Raw genomic sequence first — 13,313 nt, forward strand, 5'->3', positions numbered from 1 at the left:
GTATTAATATTTCTAGTTTTGTCACTCCAGCAGGGGAGAAGGCTATGTCACTTTCTTGAATTTGCACTATTTCATTACTGGGGACATTTTTCAAAAATGTTGGTCATTTATGTTTGCTTTACTGTGACTTATCTGCATGTTCTTTTCCTATTATTAAAAAAAATTCATCTTCTTTTCCTTAATGATTTGTAAAAGCCTTTTACTTAGTGAGACTATTAACTCTTTGTCAGATTAGCGGCAAGTCATGTTTGGCAACTTGGTCCATTGCCTTTTGGGTGTGTTTCCATAAACAGGAGTTCTAGATGAAAACCCACTCCTCTTTCCCTTTGGGATTTCTTCCATCATTTTTGGCCTGAAGAGCCCCGATCCACCCGGGTGCTATAGGCACCTGTATTTTCCTCTTCTTTTAAGGTTTCTTTTTCCCACTTAATTCCGCCATCCCCGGTTCGAGGAGCTCGCATCCCTCCCCTCCACTTGGCCGCACTCCCCAGCGCGTGTCCGCCGTCCCCGCCCTCCGTGGAGGATGTCACAGTCGCTTAACAGACGCCTTTTCCTTGTGCACAATGTAACCCTCTACCTCTCTCCCCCCCTCCCCACCTGGCTCCAGAAAGGAAAGAGGACGGCGGCAGCGTGGGCCCCCGCGCAGCCCCCGAGCGACGTGCTGCTGCCCTGGCCCCAGCGCCAGAACGCCAACGGGCTGAGGCGACAGAAGCGGGACTGGGTCATCCCACCCATCAACGTGCCGGAAAACTCCCGCGGGCCCTTCCCGCAGCAGCTGGTGCGGGTGAGTACAGGCGACGCGCTCGGGCGCGACCAGGAGGAAACCGGCGGGGGCGCCTCACCGCAGCCCCCACCTCGCTTCTCTGGGTGTCGCAGATCAGGTCTGCGGGAATGAAGGTCAAGGCTGACCTGCCAGCAGTGGGATAAGCGCTGCCCAGAGCAGGGAGGGAGTCAGAAGACGAGCCTGCGGCCCAAGGTGGCCTCTTGCCTGGCTCTTCTCCCATGGGTGCTGCTGGGGGGTGGGAGAAGTTGCGGGAAGGAACGGGTGGTGGCGGCCTTTGACCTCTGAGTCACATTCCTTCGGTTTATGAGTAAGATGTTAGACAGTGAGAACAGCCCGGGTCAGCCTCGGGGGCGAGCCTGGTGAAAGGTCAGGACCTGGGGTCTGACGAAGCAAAAGTGAGCAGCTGTGCAGCTGGCCTTGAGGCTGTAACCCCTGACCCGTGGCCCCCAGCCGCCCCCTCCAGCCGCCTTTCCTGAAGGAGGGACTCATTTTACAAATCTGTGTTTCGGTAACCAAGGCCGACTAGCATTTTCTTCTTCCCTTTGAAGAAAATCAAGCAGTAATTTGATAAAGGACGGCAAGAATTCCAAGGGGGTCCATCCTTGCCGAGGGCCCCCCCACACTCTTCTGGACACTAGGGTCCCAAGCTCCGCTCAGGGCATGTTTGGGGCCGATGAGGCCATTTGGGTTTGGTTTCTGTGCCTTCGACGGGAAAGGTGGGGTGTGTGTCTAAAACGCAGAGGGGGCAGAGCGCCGCCGCGGGCCCCGCACAGGCCGCGCTGGCCACCCCGGGCCTCCAGCCTCAACCTCGGGGCGGTGCTGACCCAGCCGGGCAGCGGGACCCGCCAAGAGCCGCTGCTCCTCCGCAGTGCCAGGGGCGCGGCAGCCCTCGCCGTCCCCGAGGCCAGGAAGGGTCCCCCTGCCCTCCTGTGCTGCATCGCTCCATAGCCGCTGTCGGTGGCTTTTCTGGGCCTGCACATCCCCTGGAGTTCCGCTGTCCAGTGGAGACAGGATCTGAGCTAAGCCCGGGAATCCCAGCGCCACCCACGGGTGCTCGCCTTGGGCTCGCCCCTTAGCCGAACGCCGCGGCGGTGCAGCCGTCCCGTGGTCCCCGAGCGGCACCCGTTCCTTCTCTCCTTCCAGGATAACCGCTGCGCCCGTGCCTGTCATGTGTCGTGACTGACATCTGATTTTTCTCTGATTCTTAATATAAATAAGTTGGTTGCAAAAGGAGAATTTGTATTACACCACGATGAGAAACTGGTATTCTTTGTACAATAGAAGTTCACTGTAAAAACAAGCCGAAGGCCAAGAGAACCCTGCTGTTAACTCTACCTGGGTGATTGCTACCCGCCTGTGCTCACTGCCTGGAGGCGGCCCTCAGTGCGTTTAAAAGAGGGAGAGGGAGAGAGCAAGAGGCGACCTGCAAGCACAGAGTCTTTTAAAGATATGCTAGAACCACACACTTTCTCTTGTTACGTCACCAGCGTCGAAAGCAAACTGGAGAGGGGGTGGGTTTCCATTGTGCGTGGGTTCTATTGAACGCCTGGTGTTTGTACTACCCCAGTACCGCCCCTGGTACGAAATCGCCGTCTAACTCAGGGTTTGGCAGAGTTTCCTTTAAACTGGCAGATAGTACATCGTTTTGGCATCGCGGGCCGCTAGTTCTCTAGTACAACGACTAGACGCTGCAGGTGCTGTGTGAAAGCCAGTCAGAGCCAATGTTTAAACTAATGGGTGTGGCTGTGTTCCAATAAAACTTTATTTAAAAAACAGGCAGTGGACCAGAGTTTGCCAACTCCCAATCCCGCTCATTTCCCAAACTCACGGAAGGCGTGCCCCGCGTCATCCTCACAGGCACATTAATTGATGAGCGGGTGGTGGATGTCAGGGCACTCATCTGTTCACACGCCATAGCAGGTGTGCTGTGACATGCATGCTGTGACATGCATGCTGTGACATGCCATGACAAATGCTGTGACATGCCGTGCCACGCATGCCCTGAGGCTGGGATAGCCTGTGGCCTGGCCTTGAGGGTTTCTCAGGCTAACGGTCGAGTTCAGACCCGTGGCACTTTCCTTCCCGGCTCCCACCCGAAGGCAAGGAAGGTTGCGGCGGGAGCCAGCCCTGGAGCGTCCCTGGCTGGGGACCTGTTCCGTAACGTGGTCCAGCCACGTGCGTCTTCTGTGCATTGAGGAAAATGGCGCTTTTGTGTTTTTTGGCTGGTGGACTTCCAGCGACATCAGAGAAAGCAGGGGCTGGGAAGGGTCCATCCAACGGCCAGCAGGTGGCCCTCGCAGAGGCCCGGTCCCGCTGGATGCGGCACAGTTCTCATGATGCCACGATGCACCGCGGGCTTGCTGCACGTCTGGGTGCTCTGGGGGGTCTTCCCTTGTGGAGCAGGGGGCTCACCTCCTCCCCGATTAACTCAAACCTCGGAAGACCTGGCTGGAGAGAGCAGCGGGCAGCAGGGGCCCTCGAGCCCCTGGAGGAGCCGGTTCCTGAAGACTCTTTGCCGTTGACATTTCCAGACTAGAAATGTGGGGGAAGAGAAAGCGAAATTGGCTTTAGGGTCAGGTGAGAAGAGCTGCCAATCCGCAGTGCCCAAAGCCATCTCCGGCACCTTCCACCTGTGGAGGCGGCAGCGTCTTCGTTTTAGAGTCTGCGCACTGCTGCGGTCTGGGCTGATCCGTCGTCCGCAGCCCCTGCACGCTGGGGCGTCTCCCCCTTGACAGGTGGGAGCAGGATTAAGAGTCGGGGCCTGCTAGCTGCTATAACGAGTGGCCCGAGTGTTGAGAGCCTGCACCCAGCAGAGGCTGCGTTCCAGCTCGCGTAAAAGGTCAGCTGCAAGAGGGCGGGCAGCTCCGCTCCACAGCCATGCAGGGACCCGGGCTTCTTCTGCGCCGTGGCTCTGCCTTCTCCGGCTCAAGGAGTCCTCTCCTGGGTCCTCTGTGCCTGTCTGGCTGATGGGGATGAGAGAGTGAGGATCGCAGCACTGGCAAGGCTTGGTTGGAGGTGGTGTCCGTCGATTTTGCCTCCCTTCCGTTGGCCAAATCCCGGGCACGTGGCCATATTTAATTGCAAGGGACAGTGGGCCATGTCCCAGGAGGAAAGGGGACCACATGTGGTGAACGTGGGCTCAGCCACGGCAGGTTTCTAGGGACAACAGACCCCTGACAGCCCGTGGCTCAGATCCAAAGACCCGCGCCTGGCTCCTCACCCTGGGGCGTCTTGACTTTCGTCTGCGCCCCCGAGGCTGTCTGGCCGTGGACTAGGCAGCTGCTCCGCCACTTGTTGGTGACCCAAGAAGGGGCTTCCCGAAGGCAGGACCCTCACCCAGATCCCTAGCGGGTTATTTTTTTTTTTAAGTTAATATTTTTTTTAAGTTATTTATTTTTTTTAAGTTAATAGATCACACAGAACGTTACATTAAAAAAACACAAGAGGTTCCCATATACCCCACTCCCCACCCCCATCATTGTTGTAAATTGTATTTTTTTGGAGATACATACATCACAAAAAAAGGTTACATTATAAAAAAAATAAGAGGTTCCTATGTACCCTCCCCACCAACAACCTCCCCCATCATTGTGGCACACTCATCGCACTTGGTGAACACATTTTGGGGTGCTGCTGCACTATATAGATAATAGTTTACCCTGCAGTTCACACTCGCCCCCAGTACATTCAGTGGGTTATGGCAGGATATATAATGTCCAGCATCTGACCCTGCAGTATCATTTAGGACAACTCCAAGTCCCAAAAATGCCCCCACATCACATCTCTTCTTCCCACTCCCTGCCCTCAGCAACTACTGTGGCCATTTTCTCCACGTCAGTGATACAATTTCTTCTATTACTAGTCACAATAGTTTTTTAGTAGAATACCAGTAAGTCCACTCTAATCCATATTTTATCCCTCCATCCTGTGGACCCTGGGATGGCAATGTCCTCTCCACCTCTGTATTGAGAGGGGGCTTAGATCCCACATGGCTGGTGGATGTGATTCTCCTGCTGGCAGTTGTAGGCACTCGTGGTTCCCTGGTGTGGTGGTTGACCATCCTCACCTCCCTGTTAGCTGACCTGGGTAAGTCCAACGAACCAGGGAGGAGGGGTTGCAACTCTGCTGGGGCTCAGGGCCCAGCTGGTACAGCCCTGGCACCAGCAGGCAGTTTCTGAATGAATGAATGAACAAACGGACAAGTGACGGAAGTGGTCTGAATGCCCATCCGCTCACGCGCCCAAGGGGCGCTAGAGCGCGCAGGGTGACTTCGTCCTCCATTCCGTCGCGCGCTGTGCCCTGCTCCCTTGGGGAGGGGTCTCTTTCGCAAGCAGTCTCCAGGATGGCTTCTGTAGATTTGTTTCCAAGTGAGCCCCAAGCCATCCAGCGGGAACCCAGCACGCACGCCAGCTTCCCCCACGCTGTGGACCCCCCACGGCCAACTCGCCCCTCTCGTCCTACCCCCCCTCCTCCGTCCAGCCCTTTCCCAGCACAGGTGACAGTCCGGCCGTGCTCCTCTGCCTCTGTTTCCAGCTACAGGAAGTTGATGTGTTTCTTCTCCGTGTTTTGGGGCGGTTGCTCTGAAAGGAGCCAAATCGCGGCACGCGTGAATGCGGCTTGATGGAGAGCAGGAAGCCACGCGCCAAGCCCTTTGCGGTTCAGCTGGATCAGCTGCAATTCTGTGCTCATTAAGGCATTTCATTCTGATAAAATACGTTAAATGGGAAAAATGGGAGGCAGAGGGGAAGACAGAATGCTCTTCCCCCAAAACTGATGTTAATGACAGGCTATTTCCTGGGAGGGAACAGCGTGTCTGTTTAGAGTCAGCAGCTCCACCATTCAGGGTAGGAGAGTCCTGCAGAAGGACAGGTGGCCACGACCGCTGAGCTGCTGGGGCCAGGAGGATCCGCACCCAGCGTGGTAGCCCCCGTGTGCTCATGGCCCAGGAATGGGAGGCGCTGCAGCAGCTCACGGGGCCACCCCCACCCCCACCACCGAGAAGCCCCAGCCACCCAAGCTTCTCTCAGAAGAGGAGGAAGCAATTCAGCGTCATTAACCCCCCAGGAAGTTGGGTAGGGGGTCTTTATTATGTTCCCTGGAAAACCATGGAAACTGATGGGAGGGGCGCCTGTGAAAGTTAGCGGGAGCTCACCTGTCCAGCATCCTGGCCCAGAATTCCACGTAGTTTTCAGCTTGGGACCATCTATTGGCTTCTAAGTGCTGTGCTGGGCATTGGGGGTTCCTACAGGGAGAGTTGAGGACTCTTTTGTGGCCTTGAAGAGCCACCAAGCAATCCACTTTCTGCTTGTGAGTCAGAATTTGGTCCCATAACTATTGTGGTGCTGATGATCCGCTCACTCGTAGATTAGTGGAGGGTTTTGAAAAGCCACTTGCTTTTCTAGCATGTACATTAAGTTGGACTTCTGGCAAGATGGTAGAACGAGGATAAAATCAAACTCCTGAAAAGTAGGTACACTTCTTGGCTGAGTCTAATAAAAATCCAGGCTTTTTAACCCAAGAAGTTGTACAGAGCAACTGAAGCTCATTGAACAAATGAGACGTGCCCTGAGCGGTGGTCTATATTCAAAATGTTAGCAGTGAGCACCTTGTTTGTACCCAGGCCAAGTCCAGGATCGATGCTCCATAAATGTTCATTGAATGTATCAATTCATTTATGTCCAAATGACTGAAGTAGGCTTTATTCATGATCTCATGGAAGCAAGGTGACCTTCCAAAAGGATGAATCTGCATGTGTCCCTTCCATAGTTTCTCCAGTGTCCTCAGGACAAGGTCCAACTCCTTAGCATGTCACATGGACCCCCGTGATCTGCCCCTTGGCACACCAAACTCCAGCGTGCTGGGCTGCCTGCAGCTCCCAGACTTCATCGTAACCTTAATTACTTACAGTCCTGTGTGCAAGCTCTTCCCTCAGCCTGGAGGATTTCCCACTGCCTCTGGTACCTCCCGCAACCTGGCTACTTCCTCCCTCCCCTGTGAGTCTCCCACATCTCCGGATACATAAGATGCCCTCTTTTGGAGTGCCACTGCACTCCCTTTTCTTGTAATTGTGGCAAAGTCTTTGACACTTTTATCAGATTATTGACAAAACACTAAATCTAAAGTTCCCTGAGGGATAGGCCACCTGTCAAGGACAGCATCAGGGAAGAGTAGGTATCATTAAGTGTTTTTGAATGAATGAATGATGAATGATGTAACTCTCATGCCATCTATAATAATCTCTTCATGATTATTGTGAAGATTTTTAGGTAATAGATACAATCTTCAAAATAATTTAATTAAAAATGCTGCTTCTGGCAATAGTGGAAGACTAACAGTCCTACAAATAATAATTATAGGGCGGCAGACCTGGCCCAGTGGTTAGGATGTCCGTGTACCACATGGGAGGTCCGCGGTTCAAACCCCGCAGTGCTAATGTGCGCAAGGAGTGCCCTTCCATGCAGGGGTGACCCCCGTGTAGGGGAGCCCCACGCGCAAGGAGTGCACCCCATAAGGAGAGCCGCCCAGCGGGAAAGAAAGTGCAGCCTGCCCAGGAATGGCACCTCACACACAGAGAGATGATGCAACAAAAAGAAACACAGATTCCCGTGCCACTGACAACAGAAGCGGACAAAGAAGACACAGCAAACAGACACAGAGAACAGACAACCGGGGTGGGGAACAAAGGGGAGGGAAATAAATAAATCTTTAAAAATAATAATAATAATAATTATAAACTCTGGACAAAATACAAAAAACTTTTTGATGTTACTTGAGAGTGATTACTATGAGGGAGAAATTGGGTTCAACCCTTAAACAAAGGAAATGGGAGTGGGTGAGATCTCTGTTTATATAGATTTCCCCCAGAGGACACTCCCCAGTCTTTGCAGCAAAGGCGGCTAAATTTCAGGAGTGAAGCCCAAGTCTTGCTGGCAGGAGGAGTAGTACAAGGGAGTTTAAAACTGGTAGAGCAGATAGGAAGTGAAGGGTGTTTCCTAGAAAACATGTATTCACAAACAGGGAATTCCAAACTCTGCTCGGATCTTTGGATGTCCCTTAAACTGTTCATACGTATGGGGGATTCCAAAGAACACAGTAAAAAGCAACAACTAAAAGGATAAAGGAACTGAGCAGAGCTTTTAGCTGCTGCCTACTACAGGGGGGAAAGGTTTAGATTTGACTTCAGCCAAATTAACTCTCTACTGGAACAAAAATGAACACCTTTCAGAAAAAGATAACAGAACCAACATCTGTATAATGTATCATCCACAATGTCCAGAATACAAGCAAAAATTACCATACATACCAAAAAACAAAAGCAAGAAAATGTGAGTCATAATCAAAAGGAAAAACTGTCCATAGAAATTAACCCTGGGATTATGCAGATATTGGAATTAGCAACCAGGACTTTAAGATAGCTCTTACAAATATGTTCAAGGCCTTAAAAGAAAACATGGTCCTAATTAATGATAGTTGGAAATTCTCAGCAGAAACTAATAGAAACTCTAAACATATAACCAAACGGAAATGGCAAAACTGAAAAGTACACCATCACTAATAAAAATTCACTGGATGGGTGTGTTGGTTTGAGACTTCTGTGGACCCCAGAAAATTATGTTCTTAAATTGGTCCATTCCTGTGGGTGTGGACCCTTTTGATGGGATTGGATTCGATTGGGGGACCTTGAGTGGATTGCTTCAGGGGGCACGCCCCAGGGTCTTGGCCCACTTTCTGGAGTCCTTTATAAATGGAGCACTGAAAGCAGAGACAGGCAGAGAAATCCCAGGAGGTTGCAGTCAGAGGAGCACAGAAGCACAGAAAGAGGCACTCCCAGGAGGTGGAAAGACAAGACCCAGAGAAGGAGAGCAGTGAGCCATCTGCCTGATAGCCCACAGCTGAGCTCCAGGGACCAGCAAAGCCACCAGCATACCCTGTCTTTGTGCCTGGTCACCCACAGCTGAGCTCAGGGAGCAAGTGAGCCTGGAAGGGAAGGCAGGGGCCTCAGCAGAGACCAGCTGCAATTGTGCCTGGCCATGTGGCTGGACTCAGTATTGCCAGCAGCCAAGCTTTGGTGAGAGAGCATCTCTGATGTTGCCTTGGTTTGGACATTTTCACAACCCCAGAACTGTAGCTTTTAATCTAATAAATTCCCTTTATAAAAGCTAACCCATTTCTGGTATTTTGTATCGGCAGCCTTTAGCAAACAAAGACAATGGGCTTAACAGAAGGTTTGAGAACGCAGAAGAAAGGGTCAATGTGTTCAAAGATAGAGCAATAAAAATTACCCAATCTGAAGAACAGAGAGGAAGGGAGGGAGAGTAAAACACACAGTTTCTGTAGGACAATGCCAAGTGGCCTAGGAGAGGTGTCATGGGAGTCCCAGGGGAAAGGAGAAAGATAATATGGTAGGAAAAAAATACTTGAAGAAATAGTGGTTCACTTTTTCCCAAAATTGATGGAGAAACATTGACTTACAGATGAAGGAAGTACAATGAACCCTAGGAAGGATGAATGCAAAGAAAGCCACAGTCAAACTGCTAAAATTCAAAAACGAAGAGAAAGTCTCCAAAGCAGAAGACGAGATGCTGAACCTACTGGGGCCGAGATGCAAATGAGGGCGGCTTCCCTTAGGAAGAAAGGCAGTCACAGGGCAGGGGAATGCATTTTTAGAATGCTGAAAGGAAAGGAACCATCAACCAAGAATTCTATTTCCAGCAAAATACCCGTAAAAAATGAAGATGAAATAAAGACATAGGTGATAAACGAAACGGTGGGACCTCATTCCTGGGAGAGCTACAAGAAATGGTGTAGGCTGTTCTTCAGGCTAAAGAGAAATTGTACCAGACAGCAGTTCAGATCTACAGGACGGGACGGAGAGTTCTAGAAAAGTTCAGCTTGTGAGTTCATATGAAAGATGGTGTTTTTCTCTTAATTTCTTTAAAAGACAACTGACTACTTAAAGCAAATGTGTAACACTTCATGGTGGGGTTTATGTTTAAATTTAAAATTTAAATAGATATAATAAATAGGGCAACAGTGGTTAGGGTGTCCGTCTACCACATGGGAGGTCCGCGGTTCAAACCCCAGGCTTCCTTGACCTGTGTGGAACTGGCCCATGCACAGTGCTAATGCGCGCAAAGAGTGCCCTGCCACTCAGGGGTGTCCCCTGCATAGGTAAGCCCCACGTGCAAGGAGCACACGCCATAAGGAGAGCCACCCAGCACAAAAGAAAGTGCAGCCTGCCCAGGAACGGTGAGGCACACACGGAGAGCTAACACAACAAGATGACGCAACGAAAAGAAACACAGATTCTCGTGCCGCTGACAACAACAGAAGTGGACAAAGACGACGCAGCAAATAAACACAGAGAACAGACAACCAAGGTGGGGGTGAAGGGGAGAGAAATAAATAAGTAAAACAAATAAATCTTTTAAAAAAATAAATAAATAGGGCAATGAGACAAAAATATAACAACAGTAAGACAGGACAGGAAAGGGTAAATGGAAAAATGGAAATCTATTCTTTCAAAGTTTGGCCATTTTGCATGAAAAGTGGTTCCGTGTTAACTGTAGGTGGGCTTCTATACTTACACGGTTAGGTGCATGTTGTCATCCCTTCCACTAATAAAAATGAATTTCTTTATAAATGTATAAATTGGAACTGTTAGCTAAGTCATCAGACTTTTCAGTTTATTAGCACAAATAAATGAGTTTTGATTACACCTGTCTATGAAGACAAATGAGACACATAAATGATTCTGAAGGCCCCGTCTTAATTTATTACCCGACGCTGTACCAGGACATACTGACATATATCTCCGTTTTTCTCCATAGAAACTCTAGATTCCCCACAGGCCTATTTTATGGGATTTTTCCTAAAACCTCTCCTTAGTATGCATGTATTTTCTAGATTAAAAACAGTAACATGGCTAACACGTCCTCAGGAGCTCACTTTCTTCCACTATTCCTCTCCTCCACTATCTGAGAGAACGGGAGACGCTCCTCCAGCCCTCTGCCATCCTGTTGTCGGGCGAGCATCACGTACGGTGTGAGCCTCGTGCCCCCTGTCCCCTCTGAGTCCATCCGGAGTCTGCTCTGGACTCTGGGTAGTAGGCCGCCAAGGGGTGCCAGCGCAAGTACCAGGGCCTGTGGGCTTCCATGAAGGGGATTTATTTGGGGCAGAAGCTTACGGTCACAAGGCCCCAGAGAGTCCAACTCAAGGGACCCTAAGAGGTACGTTCTCTCCCAAAGTCTTGCCATGTGTTGAACCAAGATGGCGGGCGACGTCTATGAGGTTCAGCCCTCCTCTTCCTCCTAAGGCTCCGTGGCCGCAGCTTCCTCAGATCTCAGCTGTAGGCTGGAGGGTGCGTTTCTTCCCGGGCTCAGCTGCTCTGGTCTCTTCACAAGGTCAGCCGTGGACGCTCAGGTGAATGGCTCCTCTCTCTTCCTGGGGCCGCAGGATCAAAGCTGACAAGCTCTCCCCTCTTCCGTGTTGCTGGAGCTCTCTCTACTCTGTATCTACTTCTGTGTGTCTCCTTGATTGAGGGTCCATTGCCCACAAGGCAGGCGGGGTCTCAAACTGCATTGCCCTGATGACGTGGTCGAATCAAAGTCCTAATCTTAGCACAATGTAATCAAAGGCATCTCAGCTGAACCTAACACAATCAAAGGGGATCACGCCCAGAGGAACAGACCAGTTTACAAACAGTCTGTATCTCTTTTTGGAATTCATCAATAATAGCAAACTGCCACAGCCTGGAGGTCTCCTGCCCAGTGGGTCAAACTGGCCCGAGAGGGTCTGCTCGCGCCCTTGACAGCTGAACTAGCCTACATGGCCCAGGACCCACGCCCAGGCAATGCCAAGGTCATGACCATGGCCGTGAGCTCCGCAAGAGGTGGCGCCCAGCTCCTTCCTTCCGGCAGCACCTGTGCTTGCGCTCGCCTCTTCCCTGTGCCCCCACACGTGGCTCTCGGTCCGCTGCTCCGGTTCCGTCTGCTCTCTGCTCAAATGGCCTCACTTCAATGAGGCCTCCCGTGCCCCCCACCCTGGCCCTGGCTGCTCTCCCCCCACCTTCTTCGTGGCACGTGGCACCACCTGGCACAGCAGACGTCGTGTTTACATCCCCTCCCCCTGGACCGGGGGCCCGGTGAGGGCAGGACCGTGGCTGACTGTGTCCCCAGCTGAGCCCCAAGCACCGTGGTTGCTGCTGGCCGAGCATGCCCCCCAGAACTAGCTGCTGAGAAAGGGGGCGCTGTTAGGGCACCAGGCAGCGGACGCCACCTGGAGCAGGTCTGTGTCCATCCAGTCGTCACTGGTACACCCCTGCTGCAGCGCGAAAGCTGCCGTAACAATCAGGACAGGACATGGCCACGTCCCCCGGCTCTACCCACAGAAGCGGGCAGAGTTCCAAAAGGCCCCTCCAGCGGGCTCGCCTGTGGGATGCCGTGCAGGGCGGCTGGCGCCTCCTCGGGCTGTGCCCCTCACCCAGGGCTGGTGTCCCCTGAACCTCCACTCCCTCCCACCCCCTGCCGGGTCACGGGGTCGTCCCTGAGCAGGCTTCAGGCAGGGTTGGCTACTCTCTGGGCAGCCAGAGACGACTGCGTGCCACTCCCTGACTTCTCCTGTGACTCTAAGCTCTTTCCTCAAACCCAGAAATCCACACGGGTGAGTGAAAAATGAAGTGGGTTTCCTTCCTTCAGACGTGGGCCTGCAGGCAGGAGGTGCCCCGCGGCCGGCGGGGGTTTGCGCTTCTCCCCATCGGGGGGCCGTGGAGGGTCAGTCTCGTCCTCGCCCCTGGCCAGCGCCCCTTCACAGCCCCCAGAGCTCCCGAGGCGGCTGCTCGTCCCCAGTAGGAAACGGGGCTCCTGGGGCGACGGTCCCAGAGCAAGGGGTGCCCTCCCCAGGAGGGCGAGGCCTCATTTCCCCGCCCACTGCCCAGCAGCCAGCGCCTGCCTCCTTCCTGAGTCCACGGCGGGCACAGGGGGCACGGGAGGGTCCCCACGCACAGCCCGCGCCTCCTGCCCACCCGAGGGTGGCGTCTAAGGTGCAGGCCCAGACCAAGCACCCGCTTTGGGCCTTGCCCCCGCAGCCCTCAGCCCAGTCTTCCCAGTGTCCCCGCATCCCCAAGTCCCCGCATCCCCACGTCCCCGCATCCCCATGTCCCCGCGTCCCCGCCTGGAGACCCCGGGGAGTTCACGCTGTGCTCACGCAAGCGTGGGGGAGCGTGGAAAGCGGCATTTAACGAGCCGGGCCCTGATTTAATCCATCATAGGAAAGAAATGTGCGACCCTCTGTGTTTACCGTTCTCGCGTCGGAGCAGAAAATGTTCCCTGCCTCGAAGTGCTTTAATGGCCATATTTATGCTGCGGAAAGTTCCTTAAGAAATGAAAGTAAAATCCAATTGCTGCAAATGCTCAGATAATTTATCGGAGAATATTCAATTAGAATATATTAATATTTTAGACTCCCATCATTAATTTAATATGCAGAGATGTAATTTAGCCGTTGAAGTGCCGCAGCGCCCCGCATGGGC

At 52.5% G+C, this 13,313-nt stretch overlaps 1 protein-coding gene across 1 annotated transcript in view; it reads left to right on the forward strand.

Annotated features, from left to right (window-relative positions):
- The first annotated feature begins 613 nt into the window (after positions 1–613).
- The window catches only part of CDH4 (cadherin 4), a 145,004-nt gene continuing 132,304 nt past the window's right edge, over positions 614–13,313 (forward strand). The window contains exon 1 of the mRNA XM_058287276.2: positions 614–784. The gene's annotated coding sequence lies outside the window, so the exon portion shown is untranslated. The remainder of the gene's footprint in view (positions 785–13,313) is intronic.

The sequence above is a fragment of the Dasypus novemcinctus genome, chromosome 24, assembly GCF_030445035.2.
Source record: "Dasypus novemcinctus isolate mDasNov1 chromosome 24, mDasNov1.1.hap2, whole genome shotgun sequence".
NCBI classification, from domain to species: Eukaryota; Metazoa; Chordata; class Mammalia; order Cingulata; family Dasypodidae; genus Dasypus; species Dasypus novemcinctus.